The 22058-nt window shown below is 43.6% G+C and overlaps 1 protein-coding gene and 1 long non-coding RNA gene across 5 annotated transcripts in view; one reads left to right on the forward strand and one right to left on the reverse strand.

Moving 5' to 3' along the window:
* LOC130281960 (uncharacterized) overlaps positions 1-22058 on the forward strand; it is a 75563-nt gene that overhangs the window by 19160 nt on the left and 34345 nt on the right. The window lies entirely within an intron of this gene.
* The window catches only part of PLPP4 (phospholipid phosphatase 4), a 216043-nt gene that overhangs the window by 6896 nt on the left and 187089 nt on the right, over positions 1-22058 (reverse strand). The window lies entirely within an intron of this gene.

Consider the following 22058-nt stretch of genomic DNA (forward strand, 5'->3'; position numbering starts at 1 on the left):
TATGCATGCTACTACCTTCTTGCACAGATTTGTGTTGTGAAGTAGTCCCAGGAATGGATGCTAAATGGAGGCATAGGTATCTAACTTATTAAAGTCTAAACCTGGCCATAGATAGACATAACATGTAGCTAATAACTCCAATAAGGCTAGGATCCACATTTGGTCAGCTGAAAGTCATGACCAAATTTTAGCTTTACCACAATTTACACTTAACTTTACTGTTTCCCTAGGAAAGGAAGCCAGCCCTGGTCTTTGACATTACAGAAATATATACATAGGTGTTTTCATACAGGGGTAAAAGGCCTAATATTCTCCCTTACACTAAAATTTTGTTTTACATTAAAAAGTACCTGTCACCAAATAAACTGTTCTACACTAACTCAGGCTATGTTCTCTAACTACTCCTAACATTCTTCCCACCCTTAAAAAAGATTTCAAAGCCTTAAAAAGCTCTGTATCATACCGTTATTCACATAGTGCTCACATAGTGCGATTTCCCAGCAGGAGAAAGTGGGTGTTTCCCAGCAGGCATGACAGCATTGAAGCCTGCTGGGGGACCACTTCCACTCTCACATGGTCGATGCTGTGATGAATAGAAGACCTCCGGCTCTGTGCATGTTTCAGTCTGTGCCATATTCAGTGAGGCTCTCCTGCAGCTTTCAGTCTGCGCAGCTTTCTGTGAGAATCTGTGGAGCTTTCACTTTCTGTGCAGCTGTCAATGAAGCTCAGTGCAGAAAAAAACTTCCTGGGTTTGGACTCCTGCCAGGCCGGGAGGAGACCAAACTCACTGTATAAATTGTGGCAGGGAACAGGACAGAGCCACCTAGTGGCCATTTTTTAAATTACATTTTAAACATATGTTGATAATTTTAAAAGCAAGTAAGTGGTAAAGTGTCTGCTAATTACACAAGGAACACTATATTAAAAGTTTTATTTGGTGACAGGTACTCTTTAAGAGCTTGGTATGGCCATGTTACATGCTTTGCTTGCATGCAACTGTGAAGCCTCCTTACCCTGCCAGTGTTGCAGAAGGAGATGCTGAACTTCAGTGTGGTTCACCACAGATAGCCCAAAGATTACATGGGGTTGCTCAATGTTGCTTCATACTGGTTTATAGGGGTCGGGTGATGTGATAAAAGGTTGAGTTTAGCACCAGTAGAAGAGTGTATGCAGACCCTCCTTGTGAGATGCCCAAGGAACCTGCTCAAATTCAGTAAGTATTGAATCCAGTGTACAGCCACCAAGGGTTTTGCTGGTGGTCTGGAGACAGAGCATTGGAAACTGAAAATTGGTGTGAAGTTATTGCTTTATTGCTGCTGTTGAAAGTTAAGTGAGTGGTCTAGAAAGACGCATACAGTACTCCTTTCTACCAAGTAACTGGATGACGACTGTTCTATAGAAAATTGTGCACGGTAAAATATGCATGTTCGCATCCATGGGGGGTACGTGAAAGATATAGATGTAGCAGCCATGAGGATCCATTGAAAAATATCATATAAATTATTCAACTGAAAAAAGTCTGGGTCATTCTATAAGTCATCAACCATCAGTATGGTTGTACTTCCAAGTTTAAAGAAGGTGTGGTGGAGCCTTTGCTATCAGGTAAGAGCAGAATTTTTAGCTTTTTATTAGAAGGCCCCTTAGGACATTGCTTGACATGGTTTGCATGTTAAAAGCATTCTATTAACAAAATTAGGGGTCATGGTATTTTCAATCTCTGTCCAAATGTCATTGCTGCTCGTGTTTATATTATAATAATACTAATAGTAAAATATACCTGGAGGCGTCTTAGGGCTATTCTTTCTATACTAGTACTGTAGCTCATTTTATTATGCCAGAGGACATAGTTTATATGACTAAAAAGGTCCCAGGAGACAAGTAAGGGAAATCAATCATAGTCAGGAATCTGGGTTAAGAACCGTTAAAGGCATCTTTGTTAAAAAAATGTGGGGCACACAAAAACAATAAACTGTCCAGGGAAATGTATACTGTATGGAGCATAAATGTATACACAAAAAGAAGTACACACTGACACCAAACAATTCCAAACACATGAAAATAAATAAATAAATAAATAAAATTAAGTTGTGAGCATAGTAAAAATATACAACACCTCTGGCCCTCATTGTACTGTAGCACAAATTCAATCCCTTTTTTTCCAAAACTGTATGTAGAGCCCCACTTATTATATCAATATAGTATATCTTAGTGATACACCATAACATTACATAATCATAATCGTAAAAAATATAACTGCCCTCCACTGTTATTACAACTAGTTTCTACAGTACATGGCCTTGCTGAATTATTCAAACAATGTAAAGCAATGTGCAATAATTCAAATGCCATTAAGACTTTAGACTTACTGTTAGGCTATTAGAGCTCATTACAAGAAGTGTCCCATTGGTCAATTACAACACATCTTAAAGAACATTAAATATGGAAAATATCCCAAAAATAATTAAACAATTCCAGCAATTCCTTTTTGATATCTTACTTAACGTGTACAGCAACTGCGTTTGTTGTCAGCATCCGACACATAACTTTAAAGATTTAAATGCTGTAAGCATTTAAAAGGTTAAATGAAAGAAGCCACACCTGTTTAATACCCAAGTGGCACCCCTGCCATGTGATGGCTGGGTGCCAATAGGTTACTATAGCAAGCAGAGGCTTCTTTAAAAATATAGTTTAAAAAAAAAAAAAAAAAAAAAAAAAAGGAGCACATCTCAGAATAATAACATAAATATCAGTTTAAAGTACATTCAGTGAGGGCTTGGGCCATGTTCAATCTACAGATCTAAGTCCCATAAACTTGATTTCCATTAACTATACAGATAGGACCAATAATATAGTGAGCATCTTTCAAAGATTTACACATCTTACATCATACAGGGTGGGCCATTTATATGGATACACCTTAATAAAATGGAAATGGTTGGTGATATTAACTTCCTGTTTGTGGCATATTAGCATATGTGAGGGGGAAAACTTTTCAAGATGGGTGGTGACCATGGTGGCCATTTTGAAGTTGGCCATTTTAAATCCAACTTTAGTTTTTTCAATAGGAAGAGGGTCATGTGACACATCAAACTTATTGTGAATTTCACAAGAAAAACACTGGTGTACTTGGTTTTAACGTAACTTTATTCTTTCATGTGAATTCGGGTAGAAGAAACAGACATGGTCGCACATCTACAATCTTGTATAATGATCTGATTGCTTCTCAGCATAATATCAAAAACTAACAGGTTGATAGTATACATTTTTGATCAAAAAGTACAAGCCCACTCGCCACGTCAAGGCCACCTATTTAGAGTGGGTCCCTAACGTCCCTAGCATAAAATGGCGTAGCACTGGGCGGCGACCACCACCGCCGCGACACCAGTGCCCACGGGGGGGGGGAACGACCCACTGGCAGAGTGGCCCCAATGCCACTCAAACCAGTCTATGGGTCGCACCTCCCCACAGACACGGCGCCATGCCAGCAATGGACGCCGCACAGCACCACACCAGTGTAAACAAGGTATAACAGCACACTAACCAAGCTCTCCCAGTCAGACTGGGAGGCTGCTAGGAAAGAAATGGCCCTTGTGTAGCCAACTACTACTTATATAGGGTTGGGCTGAGGGGGTGGGGAAGAGTGCAGACACATGTTCAAACAAAAAAAAAGGGGAGGATAGAAAACACAATGTGAATTCGGGTAGAAGAAACAGACATGGTCGCACATCTACAATCTTGTATAATGATCTGATTGCTTCTCAGCATAATATCAAAAACTAACAGGTTGTTAGTATACATTTTTAATCAAAAAGTACAAGCCCACTCGCCACGTCAAGGCCACCTATTTAGAGTGGATTTCTAATGTCCCTAGCATAAAATGGCGTAGCACTGGGCAGCGACCACTCCCTCAGCCCAACCCCCTCAGCCCAACCCTGTATAAGTAGTAGTTAGCTACACAAGGGCCATTTCTTTCCTAGCAGCCTCCCAGTCTGACTGGGAGAGCTTGGTAAGTGTGCTATTACACCTTGTTCACACTGGTGTGGTGCTGTGCGGCATCCGTTGCTACCGTGGCGCCGTGTCTGTGGGGATGTGCGACCCATAGACTGGTTTGAGTGGCATTGGGGCCGCTCTGCCAGTGGGTCGTTCCCCCCGTGGGCACTGGTGCCGCGGCGGTGGTGGTCGCCACCCAGTGCTACGCCATTTTATGCTAGGGACGTTAGGGGCCCACTCTAAGGTGGCCTTGACGTGGCGAGTGGGCTTGTACTTTTTGATCAAAAATGTATACTAACAATCTGTTAGTTTTTGATATTATGCTGAGAAGCAATCAGCCTGTTTCTTCAAACCAAATTTATTCTTTCATGAGTTATTTATTATTTTAAATATTTATTACTTATTCTCTTTGTTTACAGCCATTGACATGTTGTTGAGGTTAACACGTGAGGAGAGGATAGAAATTGTGTTGATGTCTGGTGAATGCATTAACCGGGTCATTGCAGCAGATTTCAATGCAAGACACCCTACGAGACCACCCATCTCCCATGCTACAGTTAGCAAACTGCTTGCTAAGTTTCGTTAAACTGGTTCAGTGTTGGATTAGCCAAAATGTGGATGCATGAAATCTGTCACTAATGAAGAAACATCAGAGGCTGTCCTAGCTTCATTCAGCAAGAGCCCACAGCGTAGCACTCGCCGCATGTCGCTGGAGAGTGGCATTAGTCGAGCATCCCTGCGGCGGATATTAGCTACTCACAAATGGCACCCTTACAAACTCCAGCTACTGCAGTATCTCAACAAGGATGAGGTGCACTGAATTTGTAAAATGGGCAAAACAAAAATTGGAACCGGACCCTCAGTTTACGCAGAAGATTTTGTTCAGTCATGAGGCAAACTTTTATGTGAATGGTGAAGTTAACAAACAAAACCACCGCTATTGGTCTGCCACACATTGGATAGATCCCTCCAAGACTATTGGAACACAAAAATTGATGGTATGGTGTGATAAATGGGGTACAAAGATAGTGGGGCCATTCTTCATCAATGGAAACCTCAAGGTCACTGGATATCCGATATTGCTACATGATGATGTGTTTCCTTCTTTATGCACTGAAGCTGGCACGTTCCCTGAGTTTTTCCAGCAAGATGGTGCACCACCTTATTATGGGTGTCAGCTCCAAGCATTCTTAGATGAACAGTTTCCTGGAAAGTGGATTGGTCCTCGTGGGCCAGTTGAATGGCCCCCAAGGTCTCCCGATCTGACCCCCTTAGACTTTTATCTTTGGGGTCATCTGAAGGCAATTGTCTATGTGAAGATACAAGATGTGCAGCCCCTGAAACTATGTATACTGGAAGCATGTGCTATCATTTCTCCTGCGGTATTGCTATCAGTGTGTGAAGAGTGGGAGAAGAAGATTGCATTGACAACCAACACAATGGGCAGCACATTGAACACATTTTATAAGTGGTCAGAAACTTGTAAATAACTCATGAAATAATGAAGTTACGTTAAAAGCAAGCACATCATTGTTTTTCTTGTGAAATTCCCAATAAGTTTGATGTGTCACATGACCCTCTTCCTATTGAAAAAAAAAAAGTTGGATTCAAAATGGCTGACTTCAAAATGGCCGCCATGGTCACCACCCATCTTGAAAAGTTTCCCCCCTCACATATACTAATGTGCCACAAACAGGAAGTTAATATCACCAACCATTCCCATTTTATTAAGGTGTATCCATATAAATGTCCCACCCTGTACATCTCAATAAGGGCATCAGATAGATTTTAGATCGCATGGAAATCGTAATTCTAATACACAGCTCCCCGCCACTGCTGGTTTGAGCTCCATCCGTGGAGTTTTTAACTGGGCAAGAGATCGTTTGTCTGTGGAAACATGCTTTGGCCATGACCAGGACTACTATTTCGATCTCCTCTTTGATGACACATAAGCCTGAGTATTGAATAATGTGCACAACTATCATTTTAATAAGAGAGTACTTAGAGTGACCTATCTTAATAGTTAATAGTCTCTCTTATATTATTGAGTCTTCTTTGAGGACACCAATCTATCTTGGCAGAAACGTGTTGGAGGCTATTATACTTATTTAATATAGGGCAGACTGGTTTAGCAATTACTTTATGACTAGTTAACCCTCCTTTTATCCTGGTCAAGTTGTTTGTTATTCCTGGTATCGAGTGATCACTGGGGCACTTCTTAAATACGTATTTTTTTCAATACTTCATTAAATGTTGTGTTTAGGCACTTCCCCATTGTACCATTGGAAGTAATTTGGGTACTTATTATTTGACTCTAAGAGCTGGCAGTATGTAGGATCTTCTTGTAGGATCGTAACAATCATTCATACAAGTTTAGTTCATAAGGTAGACTACACAGTATACCTTACAATTTGGTCTCTGCCCACAAAAGGAGTTTAAAGGGATACTTCAGTGGATAAGATTTTCAGATCAACTGGTCTCCCTAATAACATTTCTTACTTTAATTATCATACCCATGGCATTGATGCTTCTTGAGACAATTTTAACCAGCAACAATTGTAACCAGCATTATTTTAAAGGGGTACTCCACTGTTAGACATCTTATCCCCTATTCAAAGGATAGGGATAAGATGTCTGATCATGCACGGGGGGTCACGCTGGGGCCCCCCGCGATCTCCCGCAGCACCCGGCATTCTAAACAAACGCCAGGTTCCTGCGGCAGTGGTCATGATTTCACGACCACATCCCCTCGTGATGTCACGCCACACCCCCTCCATTCTTGTCTATGGGAGGGTGCATGTAGGTCCATAGAAATGAATGGAGGGGGCATGTCTGTGACGTCACGATCACGGCCTCCGGCTCCGAGCGTACTGAAAAAAGTGTTCAGAACGCTGGAGCACCGGAGTGCCCCTTTAATCCCTAGGGCATTAATATATTTTACTGCATTCCTGAAGTTAAGATAACATATCCTCTCCTAATACTTAGGAAAAAAACTAATTTTAAAATTACTTCTAAATTACTGGAACCAAGGGTGAAACACTATTATTAATAATAATAATAACCTTTTGTATGCTTACTTCAAATACAGTGCATCTGTTTAAGTTGAACTTAAAAAGTGAACCTATGCTTTATTATTAACAGTTTATACAGTGACAATGATTGTCTCCTTATTTGCTATATGTTAATTAAGAAAACAAATTCATAAACACTCTCTTATTTGCTTCAGAGTAAATAAATATTTAAAATTGGTGATTAATAAGTAATAGTGCATTTGGTGACCAGATAATGAATAAAAATACATAAATAAACATATTAGAAATAATTACTTTGGGGACAAATATGGTCATGGTTTCACTGTAATCTATGTGTTAAAGGGGTACTCCGGCAATAAACATCTCATCCCCTATCCGAAGGCACCTCGGTCATTCGTGCACGGAGCAAACTTTGCTCCGTGCCGGATGACTGGCAGCTACAGCCAACCCAACCCTCCATTCACTTCAATGGGAGGAGGCGTAATGGCTACATACTAGCCGTCACGCCCCCTCCAATAGACATGAATGGAGGGGGACGCCGCCACTGCCAGCCCGGAGATCGCGGTGGCAGGACCCCCGCAGGACCCCCGCAATCAGACATCTTATCCCCTATTCTTTGGATAGGGGATAAGATGTTTGTAGCCGGAGTACCCCTTTAACTATTCTTGGTCTTTAGCCTGCATAAATGAGTTCAGCTTTCAGGTGCTCCGGTGGGCTGGAAAAGGTGGATACAGTCCTAGGAGAGTCTCCAGGCCACCGGAAAACCTGAAAGCTGAACTAATTTATGCAGGCTAAAGTCAGCAACTGCCGAGCCGAGAAGTTCGTGACCAATCGAATTACTGTAACTTCGCTCATCTCTACTGCTAATATACCATTAACCTCCTGAGCGGTAATCCCGAGCGTGACTCAGGGTTAATTTTCCCTGCCAGGATCGGTAACCCCGAGTCACGCTCGGGGTAGAATTGCAGAGTTCCCGGCCGGGCTGCACGATATATCGCAAAAGCAATGCGATATAGCGATGCGGCCCCCGGGAAAACATGCGATTATCTGCTCTGGTAGGCTCCCGTTGTGGGGGCCGGCCAGAGCAGGTAAAGAAAAATACTAAAAGTCAGTGTTTCCCTACCAGGGGGCCTCCAGCTGTTGCAGAACTACAACTCTCAGCATGCCCGACCAGCCAAAGGCTGTCCGGGCATGCTGGGAGTAGTAGTTTCACAACAGCTGGAGGCACCTTGTTAGAAAAACACTGAGCTAAATGTAAAAGGAAAAAGTAGTAAAATAAAAAAACTTTTGCTCACCTAGTCCCGGTCCCTGAAGATGTCGTTCCCCTCCGTGCGCTCCGGTCCCTGCTCTATTCATCTTACAGGACCTTTCCCTTTTCAGCCAATCACAGGCCGCAGTGGTGTAAAGCCTGTGATTGGCTGAAGGGGAAAGGGCTTGTTCTGCAGCAAATACACTAGGTTTGAAATCTGCCCGGCGGCAAATCCAGTGTATACTGCTGCAGGACAAGACAAGGGGGGGGGGGGGGGGGGAAGAATGTGACAGGGGGGGGGGGGATGTGACAAGGGGGGGGGGGGAATGTGACATGAAGGGGGGGGATGTGACAGGGGGGGAATGTGACAAGGGGGGGGGGAATGTGACAAGAGGGGGGAATGTGACAGGGGAGGGGAAATGTGACATGAAGGGGGGGGGATGTGACAGGGGGGGATGTGACAGGGGAGGGGGAACGTGACATGAAGGGGGGGATGTGACAAGGGGGGGATGTGACAGGGGGAGGGGAATGTAACATGAAGGGGAAGAATGTGACAAGGAGGGGGGAGAATGTGACAAGGGGGGGAATGTGACAAGGGGGGGAATGTGACAAGGGGGGAAGAATGTGACAAGGAGGGGGGAGAATGTGACGGGGGAATGTGACAAGGGAGGAGGAATGTGATGGGGGAGATGTGAAATTCAGTGCAAAAAATTGTACCGCTTTTGGTACAAATTTCCAGAAAGAATCATACCGCCAGGGAGGTTAATGTCACGATGCCGGCTGGCAGGTAGTGGATCCTCTGTGTCAGAGAGGGATTGGCGAGGACCGCGCTAGTGGACCGGTTCTAAGTCACTACTGGTTTTCACCAGAGCCCGCCGCAAAGCGGGATGGTCTTGCTGCGGCGGTAGTGACCAGGTCGTATCCACTAGCAACGGCTCACCTCTCTGACTGCTGATGACAGGCGCGGTACAAGGGAGTAGGCAGAAGCAAGGTCGGACGTAGCAGAAGGTCGGGGGCAGGCGGCAAGGATCGTAGTCAGGGGCAACGGCAGGAGGTCAGGAACACGGACTAGGAACAGACAAGGGAACGCTTTCACTAGGCACAAGTGCAACAAGATCCGGCGAGGGAGTGCAAGGGAGGAGACTAGATATAGGGAAGTGCACAGGTGGGAGCCAATTAAGCTAATTGGGAAGATTGGGCCAGGCACCATCATTGGTGCACTGGCCCTTTAAATCGCAGAGACCCGGCGCGCGCGCGCCCTAGGGAGCGGGGCCGCGCGCGCCGGGACAGGACCGAGGGAGAGCGAGTCAGGTACGGGGACCGGGGTGCGCATCGCGAGCGGGCGCTATCCGCATCGCGAATCGCATCCCGGCAGAAGGCGGGACCGCAGCGCACCCGGTCAGTGGATCTGACCGGGGCGCTGCAACAACGAAGATGAGGCGAGCGCTCCGGGGAGGAACGGGGACCCGGAGCGCTCGGCGTAACAGTACCCCCCCCCTTGGGTCTCCCCCTCTTCTTGGGGCCAAAGAACCTGAGGAAAAAAAAACTCAATTTTTCCGTGATGAGGTCCGATGCAAATTAGGAGGGGTTCTGTGTGGAAACGTACGAGACAGTCCAATCTTTTATTGTAAAAACAATAGATGTAGAGGGGTCTGGCGAGACTGGTCACAGGAACGTAGAACCTGTTGATGAGAGAGGCCAAAAAAAATTTTCCTGCAGATCCGGAATCCAAGAAGAGCATAGTAGAGAAGGAGAAGGTAGAGGCAGATATCCGCACAGGCACAGTAAGGCGTGGAGAAGCATAGTTGACATCAAGAACTGTGTCACCTTTGTGCGGAGTCAGCGTACGTCTTTCCAGGCGGGGAGGACGGATAGGACAATCCTTCAGGAAGTGTTCGGTACCGGCACAGTACAGGCAAAGATTCTCCATGCGGCGTCGTGTCCTCTCTTGAGGTGTCAAGCAAGACCGGTCAACTTGCATAGCCTCCGCGGCGGGAAGCACAGGAACAGATTGCAGAGGACCAGAGGAGAGAGGAGCCGGAGAGAAAAAACGCTTCGTGCGAACAAAGTCCATATCCAGGCGGAGCTCCAGACGCCATCCGGAAGAACGCATGTCAATGCGAGTGGCTAGATGAATGAGTTCATGTAGGTCAGCAGGAGTCTCTCGTGCGGCCAGAACATCTTTAATGTTGCTGGATAGGCCTTTTTTAAAGGTCGCGCAGAGAACCTCACTATTCCAGGACAACTCGTAAGCAAGAGCACGGAACTGAATGGCGTACTCGCCAACGGAAGAAACACCCTGGGCCAGGTTCAGCAGGGCAATCTCGGCTGAAGAAGCTCGGGCAGGTTCCTCAAAGACACTTCGAATTTCCGAGAAGAAGGAGTGTACAGAGGCAGTGACGGGGTCATTGCGGTCCCAGAGCGGTGCGGCCCATGACAGGGCTTTTCCAGACAGAAGGCAGAACACGAAAGCCACCTTAGACCTTTCAGTAGGAAACTGGTCCGACATCATCTCCAAGTGCTGGGAACATTGCGAAAGAAAGCCACGGCAATACTTAGAGTCCCCATTAAATTTGTCCGGCAAGGACAGGCGGAGGCTAGGAGTGGCCACTCGCTGCGGAGGAGGTGCAGGAGCTGGCGGAGGAGAAGATTGCTGGAGAAGTTGCGACTGAAGTTGGTGCGAAATGGTGGACATTTCCGACAGCTGACGGGTTAGAAGGGCGATCTGTCGGGCTTGCTGGGCGGCCACCGTGGTGAGGTCAGCGACAACTGGCAGAGGAACTTCAGCGGGATCCATGGCCGGATCTACTGTCACGATGCCGGCTGGCAGGTAGTGGATCCTCTGTGTCAGAGAGGGATTGGCGAGGACCGCGCTAGTGGACCGGTTCTAAGTCACTACTGGTTTTCACCAGAGCCCGCCGCAAAGCGGGATGGTCTTGCTGCGGCGGTAGTGACCAGGTCGTATCCACTAGCAACGGCTCACCTCTCTGACTGCTGATGACAGGCGCGGTACAAGGGAGTAGGCAGAAGCAAGGTCGGACGTAGCAGAAGGTCGGGGGCAGGCGGCAAGGATCGTAGTCAGGGGCAACGGCAGGAGGTCAGGAACACGGACTAGGAACAGACAAGGGAACGCTTTCACTAGGCACAAGTGCAACAAGATCCGGCGAGGGAGTGCAAGGGAGGAGACTAGATATAGGGAAGTGCACAGGTGGGAGCCAATTAAGCTAATTGGGAAGATTGGGCCAGGCACCATCATTGGTGCACTGGCCCTTTAAATCGCAGAGACCCGGCGCGCGCGCGCCCTAGGGAGCGGGGCCGCGCGCGCCGGGACAGGACCGAGGGAGAGCGAGTCAGGTACGGGGACCGGGGTGCGCATCGCGAGCGGGCGCTATCCGCATCGCGAATCGCATCCCGGCAGAAGGCGGGACCGCAGCGCACCCGGTCAGTGGATCTGACCGGGGCGCTGCAACAACGAAGATGAGGCGAGCGCTCCGGGGAGGAACGGGGACCCGGAGCGCTCGGCGTAACAGTTAAAATAGTTTACACCCTGTTCCAAATTATTATGCGAATGATATAGTTCTCATTCACCTAAATAATTAATGTAAATAACAGTCAGCATAATTCTCATGTTATCAATTAAAATTTTATTGAACAAACCTCCTAATAACAGTATTTTTTTCATAAAAACTTACAGTGCACTGTTGCAAATTATTACGTACAGTAAGTTTCAAAATACTTTATAGGTTGTAAAGAACTGAAAATTTGTTGTGTTTACTGAAATCAAAAGCTATGTCAATCAAACATTTTAACTTTTTAAACATTTTAACACGTCATGTTAAATTTTAACATAGGATCCATTATTTGATAGCAGCTTCACAAGTCTTGCATCCATTGAACTTGTGAGTTTTGGACAGTTTCTGCTTGAATTTGTTTGCAAGATGTAAGAATAGCCTCCCAGAGTTTTAAATTTGCATAATCATTTGGAACAGGGTGTATAATCTTGAGTCATGAAAATATTATGAAATCTTATACACAATATTCACTGTGCATTAGTTTTGCACAAGGTTTGAGGAGTTTTTATGCCTGTTTAAAGGGGTACTCCACTGGAAACCCTTTTTTTTTTTTTTTTTTTTTTTATCAACTGGTGCCAGAAAGTCAAACAGATCTGTAAATGACTTCTGCTAAAAAAATCTTAATCCTTCCAGTACTTATCAGATGCTGTATGATCGACAGGAAGTTCTTTTCTTTTTGAATTTCTTTTTTGCCTGACCACAGTGCTCTCTGCTGACACCTCTGTCCATGTCAGTAACTGTTCATAGTAGGAGCAAATCCCCATAGAAAACCTCTCCTGCTCTGGACAGTTCCTGACATGGACAGAGGTGTCAGCAGAGAGCACTGTGGTCAGGCAGAAAGGAAATTCAAAAAGAAAGAAACTTCCTGTGGATCATACAGCAGCTGATAAGTACTGGAAGGATTAATATTTTTTAATAAAAGTAATTTACAAATCTGTTTAACTTTCTGGCACCAGTTGATTTAAAAAAAATCTTTTCTAGTGGAATACCCCTTTAAAGGGGTACTCCGTTGGAAAACATTTGTAAATGACTTCTATTAAAAAATCTTTACCCTTTCAGTACTTTTTAGTAGCTGTATGCTACAGCTGTCTTGTCCACAGTGCTCTCTGCTGACACCTTTGTCTGTGTCAGGAACTGTCCAGAGCAGCATAGGTCTGCAATGGGAGATTTACTCCTGCTCTGAACAGTTCCTGATACAGGCATCAGGTGTCAGCAGAGAGCACTGTGGACAAGACAAAAAAGAAATTCAAAAATAAAAGAATTTTCTCTGTAGTATACAGATGCTAAAAAGTACTGGAAGGGTAAAGATTTTTTAATAGAAGTCATTTACAAATCGTTTTAACTTTTTGGCCCCAGTTGATTTAAAAATAAAAAATGTTTTCCACTGGAGTACCCCTTTAAGTATCTGTTCATAATGGATACCCCCACTAAGTTTAATGGGCACTGTCATTAAAACTTATTTTTGCTATTGCTTTTTAATGTACTTTATTTAAAAAAAAAAGTTTTCTATGTTTTATTTGTTTCTTGCACAGACTTTGGACTCCTGCTGGCCTGGCAGAAGTCCAAAGTCAGGAAATACAGTCTGGAGTGCTGAGGGTGTGTGTGTGCAGCCTTAGCCAATCATATCTCATCTCACACACTGCACTTCTTTGGGCTGTGTGTAGCAGAGTGAGGGAGGAAGTTCTCCCCTGTATGGCTTCAGATGATGTCACGCCTGCAGGGTAACGCCCCTTCCCAGTCTGTGAATCTGACTGAGATTGAGCAGAAAATCCAGAGCAATATCAAGGTATAAAACTAACAAATCATAAAAAATAATGTCAGGGGGTGGTTTATCATGATTAGTGTTGAGCGGCATAGGCCATATTTGAATTTGAGATATTTCAAGAATATATGGACGAATATTCGTCATATATTCGCAAAATTTGCATATTCTTGTTTTATTTTCGCATATGCGAATTTTCGCACGCCAGTCTCACACAGTAGTATTAGAGCCTTCTTTTTACCACACAAGCTGGAAGCAGAGAGGGCTGATCACTGTGATGTGTACTGTGAAAAAAAAAAAGTATAGTGCTCTATTCGCGAATATTCGCAAATAAAATTCCATTGCGAATATTCGCGAGCAACACTAATCATGATGGGGCAGTCATCTGGGAGGATAATAAAATTTACCAACATCATGACAGGTACTCTTTAAGGGCAGGGTGACAATACAAAAATGTGTCTCTCTTAAAGATGAATAATTTGTGGGGTATATGATATATGTAGTACAGTGATCCCTCAACTTACAATGGCCTCAACATACAATAGTTTCAACATACAATCGTCTTTTCTGGACCATTGTAACTTAAAACCAGACTCAACATACAATGCTACGGACAGTCCAGATCTGCAAAACGTGTCAATGGCTGGAAGAACTGACTAATCAGAATGGGCATTTTACTGGTAAAACCCCTGTATTACTGAAGTGCATGCACTGACTAGCTGTCTGGTAGTGTCCCCTACAGTACAGGGAGGTACTACATGTTCTGTACTACTTTTAACCTGTGCCAGGGTTACCTGCTCCTTTGGACACCAAGTAAGGGGCGGTTCCATTTTACTTTTTTAGGACATTGTGTACTGTACAGGACCCTGAAGAAGCTCCTGTCCTCTACATAGACTAGTGTTTCCCAACGAGGGTGCCTCCAGCTGTTGCAAAACTACAACTCCCAAACTGGGAGTTGTAGTTTTGCAACAGCTGGAGGCACCCTGCTTGGGAAACACTGAAATAGACAGTGATTACAGCTGCCAGCAGATTTTTATTTTATATGTAAGGACTTGCTTTATCTATATTAGTTATCTACTTATTTATCTTTAATCCTCACATTTTTTTTCCTATTTTTGGATGACATTTTGGTGGCTTCAGAACCAATTACCAGGTTTCCATAGAGTTCTGGTCTCAACATACGATGGCTTCAACATACAATGGTGGTCCCGAAACCAATTAATATTGTAACTTGAGGGACCACTGTATATCATATGTAATAACCATGATTAAGGATGCCTATGCACCAGAAACAAGTTGGCTGCTTAGTGACCGTTTGTACACATTAGGGGATATTTATTAAAACCTGTGTAGAGGGAAAGTGGTTCTGTTGCCCATAGCAACCAGATTGCTTCTGTAAAATAAAATAAAAGAAGCAATCTGATTGGTTGCTATGGACAACTGCACCACTCTTTCTCTAGACAGGTTTTGATAAATCTCTGCAATTGACTTTTCAGTAAAGTAGGAACTTTTAAAACTGCACCTTTCGGATCTATGTTTCAAGTCATATGGTGTTGAGGATTGTGGACATGGGATCCATGCAACAGCAACTGAGACTCTAGTACACAGTGAGCTGAAAACCCTCTCTGCTATACAGGATCCAGTGCACCTATCGGCTATATCTATCTTTTTTCTTTAACTCAACACAGACAAAACTGTCTTATCATCTTTCCCCCACCGCACTCAACTTCTTAACTAGAACTATCAATCATAGTCAATGGCTCCACGCTTTCCCCAGACCCTCAAGTCTACTGCCTCATGTTACCATTTTGGGGAGATTTATCAAAACCTGTATAAAGGAAGACTGGTGCTGTTACCCATAGCAACTAATCAAATTGCATCTGTATTTGTTAAAAAAGTCTCTGAAAAATAAAAGAAGCAATCAGATTGGTTGATATAGGCAGCTGCACAAAATCTCCTCCTTTGTTTCTATCCTGGCTTTCAAACTACGCCTATTATTTCCTACCATTTCTACCTGAAAAACACTTCTCAAAACATATATTTGCCCAACAATTACTTGTCCTAAATGCACAATTCTTCTCTGTGATATCCCATCTAACACTCTCTTTCTTTCTTAAAATAAATAACAATTTTGTTCATTCTGCCGTACAAATATGTAATGGTATCAATATGTAATAGTATTAATACAAATCTGAACTCATTCTGCAGAAAACAGTGTTTATAATATGCAAAAATATAAGTGAAAGTATTATGCAACAACAAAAATTATATTAAACTGTTATTGACGAAATCGTATTAAAGGGGTACTCCGCTGCCCCAGCATTTGGAACATTTTGTTCTGAATGCTTTGAGCGGGCAGCGGGGTAGTGATGTCATGACCACGCCCCCTGGTGATGTCACGTCACGCCCCCTCAATGCAAGTCTAAGGGAAGTGGCTTGGTTGCCGCCACGCCCCCTCCCATAGACTTGCATTGAGGGGGTGTGGCGTGATGTCACAAGGGGCGTGGTCATGACATGAAAACCCTGTTGCCCGCTCCCAGCATTTGAAATGAACGCCAGGTGCTACACAGAGATCGTGGGGTCCCAGCAGCAGGACCCCCGCAATCAGACATCTTATCCGCTATCCTTTGGCTATGTCTAGGGGCGGAGTACCACAGAATAAAGTAAAGTAAAGCAGCTGGCAGAGGAGGGGTTAATGTCCCCTTCTCTCAGCTCCGCTAGCCCACTGAATTCAGTCAGCGGGCAGAGCTGAGAGAAGGATCCAGGGACCCCCCCCCCCCTCTGCCAAGATCTGTGCCCCTCAGGGCTGAAGAGGTGTCTTCCAGTGTCCAATAGATCAGGGTGAGTTTCCAATACAGGGACAGGTAGAAGTTAAAAAAAAAAAAGTAAAACAAAAATCCTCCCCAATAGGTCCTCAAGGGTCTGCTGCAGATTTTGCAGCGTGACCCGGGCCCTATTAGGGTTTCAGGGCGCTGTATTTGGCCCCCCCTTTTTTTTGGGCCACAGCGTGATTTCTATTCACACACCGTTATATATAGTATACACCAAACACATACACTACACACTTACAAACTTTGTGAGAGTACCTCCGGGTACACTTTAAAGTTTAGAGTATATGAGGGACGAGATTCCCGTATTGAACGTCCCTCCACTCTGGGTGTTAGCAGGAAAATCTTTTGGGACCTTGTGCACCCATTGCTGGATAAAGGTTTCCACCTTTACGTGAGCAACTTTTATACCAGCATCCCTCTGTTCACATCCCTTGCCGCCAGATCCACGTCCGCTTGTGGGACCGTGCGGAAGAACCAGAGAGGCCTCCCTCTAAATTTACACCTATGCCCAAGGGTGAGTCCCGTGCCCTTACCCATGAAAACCTGTTGCTGGTCAGGTATTAGGATAAGAGGGATGTCCTTATGCTGACCACAATTCATGGTAATGGCAGCTCACCTGTCCCTGTGTGAGGTACCACAACAACGGTCCTCAAGCCTGATTGTATTCTGTACTACAATCAGTATATGGGGGGGGGGGGGAGTTGATCTCTCTGATCAAGTCCTCAAGCCATACAATGCCATGCGCAAAACACGGGTATGGTACAAAAAAGTTGCGGTCTACTTTGTATAGGTTGCCATGTACAACTCTTTTGTACTGTCCCAGTATGCTGGCAACACAGGGACAGTCCTCCAGTTCCAAGAAGAAGTCCTAAGGCTGGTCTTTGGCGACCGGGAAAGAGCAGGCCGGAGTTCCCAAGGAACTGGAGTTATAGGTGCCAGGATCGTCCCAGGCCAACACTTTCAAGGTGAAGTCCCCCACACTGGAAAGAAGGGACGATCCCAGAAAAAATGCTGAGTGTGTCACAAGAGGGGGATACGGAAGAACACCACCACTCAATGTGACACTTGCCCCAATCATCCGGGCCTCTGCATTAAAATCTGCTTCAGGGAGTATCACATTTCCATGGAGTACAACATTTTCCCTATTCATTTTACTTTCCCATAATTTTACCCCAATGTACTAAGTCCAGAGTACATTCCAGTATTAAATCTACTAAATTGCCCAAAAAACTCTTCTACATAAAAAATAATATAAAAAGAAAAAAAGAAAACCTGATAAGACCTCTGGGGGTATTTTTTCCCCCAAAAAATGGGTCATGGGTCACTGAGTCACTATCATCGGGGACTTTTTTATGTTGCCTCAAATGCGCAACGCTCTCTCTCCACCTGAGTGGGGTGTGCCTTTGAGGCAACAGATAAGGACGGCCACACATCACATTCAGAGAATGATGATTCAGAGCATAGGGTTTGGGGTGGGCATATTTTTTATTTTTGGCTATGCTCTGGGTCATCATTCTGGGAACATAACCTATTTTTGTCATTTTATGGCCCACTGTACCCTACTTTAGTAACTTAGTGTGCCCCATGTAACGCTCCTTGAGAGGGGGTCCCACTTTTCTGGCTCCATAGGTAGCTAAGTAAATGCTCAAGGCCCCTGACTATGTTCCTGCTCTTCTGAGACCTGGTGTGCACCGTAGAGCAGTTTACGTTCCAGATATGAGGTATGTCCTTACTCCAATGTATTTACAAATTTACGGTTACATTTTCTCGTATTACCCCTTGTGAAAATGAAAAATTTGGGTTAACCCCAGCATTTTTGTGTAAAAAATCAAATTATTCCTTTTCACATGCCACTTTAATGAACATTTATCAAACACCTGTGGGATGTTAAGGCTCACTGTACCACTTGTTACGTTCCTTGAGGGGTGTAGTTTCCAAAATAGTATACCATGTGTTTTTTTTTCTGTTCTGGCACCATAGGGGCTTCCTAAATGCGACATGCCCCCCAAAAACCATTTCAGCAAAATTTGCTTTCCAAAAGCCAAATGTGACTCCTCCTCTTCTGAGCATCGTAGTGTGCCCGCAGTGCTCTTGATGTCCACATATGGGGTATTTCCATTTTCAGAAGAGATGGGGTTACAAATTTTGGGGAGCATTTTCTCCTTTTACCCCTTGTAAAAATGTAACATTTGGGGGAAAACCAGCATTTTAGCGAAAGATTCATTTACACATCCGACTTTAACGAAAAGTCGTCAAACACCTGTGGGGTGTTAAGGCTCACTGTAGACTCCTTGAGGGGTGTAGTTTCCAAAATAGTGTGCCACGTGCTTCCTAAATGCGACATGCCCCCCCAAAAAAAAAGATAAAAAAAACTCTCCAAAATACCTTTGTCGCTCCTTCACTTCTGAGCCCTCTACTGCGCCCACCGAACACATATGAGGTATTTCCTTACTCAAGAGAAATTGGGTTACAAATTTTGGGGGGATTTCTCTTCTTTTTACCCCTTGTAAAAATTCAAAAACTGGGTCTACAAGAACATGCGAATGTAAAAAATGAAGATTTTGAATTTTTTCCTTCACTTTGCTGCTATTTCTGTGAAACACCTAAAGGGTTAACACACTTACTGAATGTCATTTTGAATACTTTGAGGGGTGCAGTTTTTATAATGGGGTTATTTATGGGGTATTTCTAATATGAAGGCCCTTTAAATCCACTTCAAACCTGAACTGGTCCCTGAAAAATTACGATTTTGAAAATTGTGTGAAAAAATAGAAAATTGCTGCTGAACTTTGAAGCCCTCTGATGTCTTCGAAAAGTAAAAATATGTCAACTTCATGATGCCAACAGAAAGTAGACATATTGTATATGCGAAACTATATAATTTATTTGGGATGTCTATTTTCCTTACAAGCAGATAGCTTCAAAGTTAGGCAAAGTTTCCACTTGGTTTTTTTTCTGGCAGTTTTTGGAAAACTGCCACTGCAGTTTTTGAGCCAAAGCCAGAAATGTATTAAAAAGGAATATAAAGGAAGGACTTATACTTCTCCTCCCTTATGGATCCACTTCTGACTTTGGCTCAAAAGCTGCAGTGGCAGTTTTTCAAAAACTGCCAGAAAAAAAAAACAAGTGGAAACTTAGGCTTAGAAAAATGCAAGGTTTTCAAATTTTTTGTAAAATGTTTGCATTTTTCCAAAATTATGCAAGTATTGGTAAGTAAAAACATCCCAGAGTTATTAATGCTTAAAGTGACAGTGGTCAGATGTGCAAAAAACACTCTGGTCCCTAAGGTGAACGTGGGCTTGGTCCTTAAGGGGTTAAGGTACATCTAGATATAACATTATATGACATATCACATGGCAAAACCACTTAGTGTATGTTATGTGCTGTTGCCCTATTTGATGTTTCTGTTTTTCCTTTCATTTATTGTTTTTTTCTTATAATTTTTTATACACTTTATATAGAAAGTCATATTATCATATCAACATCATTATTAGGATAGCGGAAGCCTGTCTGCACCCAAGTCAGCAAAGGAAGAAATCCTTACAATTACTACACAAAAAAAAAAAAAATGGCAAGAGTGAATCTCATTCACATTCATGTAACATCTGGCCTGTCGTGAAACATCAAGCGTCTAAGGAAGAGCTCAGAAGCTTTCTTTTAGCAGTCAGGCTATGATGTCCATCATCTCTGCCATATAAATAAGCATTTATTCATCATAATGTTCAATACAAGGGTAACAATCTAGCAGGCAGCTCAGCCTAATACTAAGTCTACATTTTCCCCCTCATTAAAACTATAATGCCCTTTATTGCTTCTTCATAATATAAGCCTAGATATTCTTCTTCATTAAATATTTAGTGCATTTACTGCAAAGAATCCTTTTCCTAAAATGCTGCCAACTTAAAATGTATCCACATATCATTTTCTAATGCCTATGATATTACAAAAAAAATATTATTTTGATCTTCAGAGCCAATTCCTAAGCCTTTTCTCATAACTAAAATTTCCTTTTCTCAGCATTAATTTTTTTCTCAGAAATCCCTAATGTACTTAGAACATAATTATTAGTTTAAGATAATTTATACTGTCATTTTGTAAAATTACTTTGACACTTTTTAATCAAAACTGGAAACTGAAAATGCAGAAACGTAGAAAAATGGATGAAGGCACAAATTCTACAAGAAAGACAGTTATATATGAAGTAGATGTGGCACATCTATATCCACACAGTGTAGAAAAGGAAGTAGTATTCCTAACCTGACAACCATCCATTGTGGATGCATTTTATCTGTAACATACCATGAAGTTCAATATGGTAGAATACATTATTAGATGTAACAGTTCTCGCCTAACTAGACTGGTGTTAAAAATGTATTCCAATTGGCTATAATTGTTTTCTTAGCACCTTCATGCAGGACATTTACTTCAGTTTGGTCACTGACTATCCAGTAGCTCCATAAACCCCACTAGTTTAGTAGACTAGGCTGTAAGACTTGTCAGATATTAGTGAATTTTAAAGGGGTATGCTCACACAGAAATTAACCATGTGCTTTATGGCATGGAAAACACTCAGATGTCTGCATCAAAAGCCAAAGTTTGACTTTATGATATCGCATTAACTTCAATAGGAGACGATGAGTGTATAATGTATGCTTGTTGAAGGTCTCTGCTGGGACATTACCTATTACTAGAAACGGGCAGGGCTGTAGCTCCCATAAGGGACGCTGCTGCAAGGGAGCGCATTTGCCTGAGATGTCTGGCACACATTACACTGGGCAGTGATTCTCAATCGGTGCCCTGGCAACACTCTGGTGATTAAAGATGACACACCATTTTCTACTGCACCAAGTGACACCAACACTATCTTTGCCACTGCTCATACTCAGTATCCTCTGGGTTGTGTAAGCAATGCCTTATTTTCTGAAAAATACTCTGATAGTGCCCCTCCCGAGGCTAGACTCTGGATCTGCCACTGGCTTCAGGTACTGCATCTCCACCCTTCTGTCACCCTTCTTCATACCTTGTTACCCCTCTGTCACACCTCTAAACCATTCTGTCAATCCTCTACACCCCTCATTACTCCTCTGTCACCCTGTACACCCCTCTGTGACCCTTCATTACCCCTATGTCACCCCTGTAGACCGCTGTGTCACCTAAGTACACCCCGGGCCATTGTGTGTGGGTGAGGCTGGAGGCATTGTGTGTGTGGGAGGCTGGAGGAATTGTATGTGGTGAAGGCTCGAGGCACTTGGTTAAGGCAGGAGACATTGTGCGTTTTTGTGAGGTGTGGATGGAGGCATTGTGTGGGGGCTGGAGGAATTTGAGTGAGGCTGGAAATCTTCTGTTCTCTCCTCGGGTGCAAAAAGAGCTAGCTACAGCTCTGGAAAGGGAGCCCCAAGCTCTGGAAAGGGAGCCCCAATTCCCCATACCTCCTCACTGCAACAATGAGTTTGAAAGAGTTGTGCATTATTATTTAAGGAGTTACTTACAAAAATAACATATCTCCTATCCACAGGGTAGGTGAGAAGTGTCTAATTTATGGAGGTTGTCGTGTATCCTCCTATTTGATTGGAACAGTGGTCAAGCATGCACACTGCTGATCTAGTGTGACTATTAAAGATG

This window comes from Hyla sarda, chromosome 7 (assembly GCF_029499605.1).
Source record: "Hyla sarda isolate aHylSar1 chromosome 7, aHylSar1.hap1, whole genome shotgun sequence".
NCBI lineage: Eukaryota > Metazoa > Chordata > Amphibia > Anura > Hylidae > Hyla > Hyla sarda.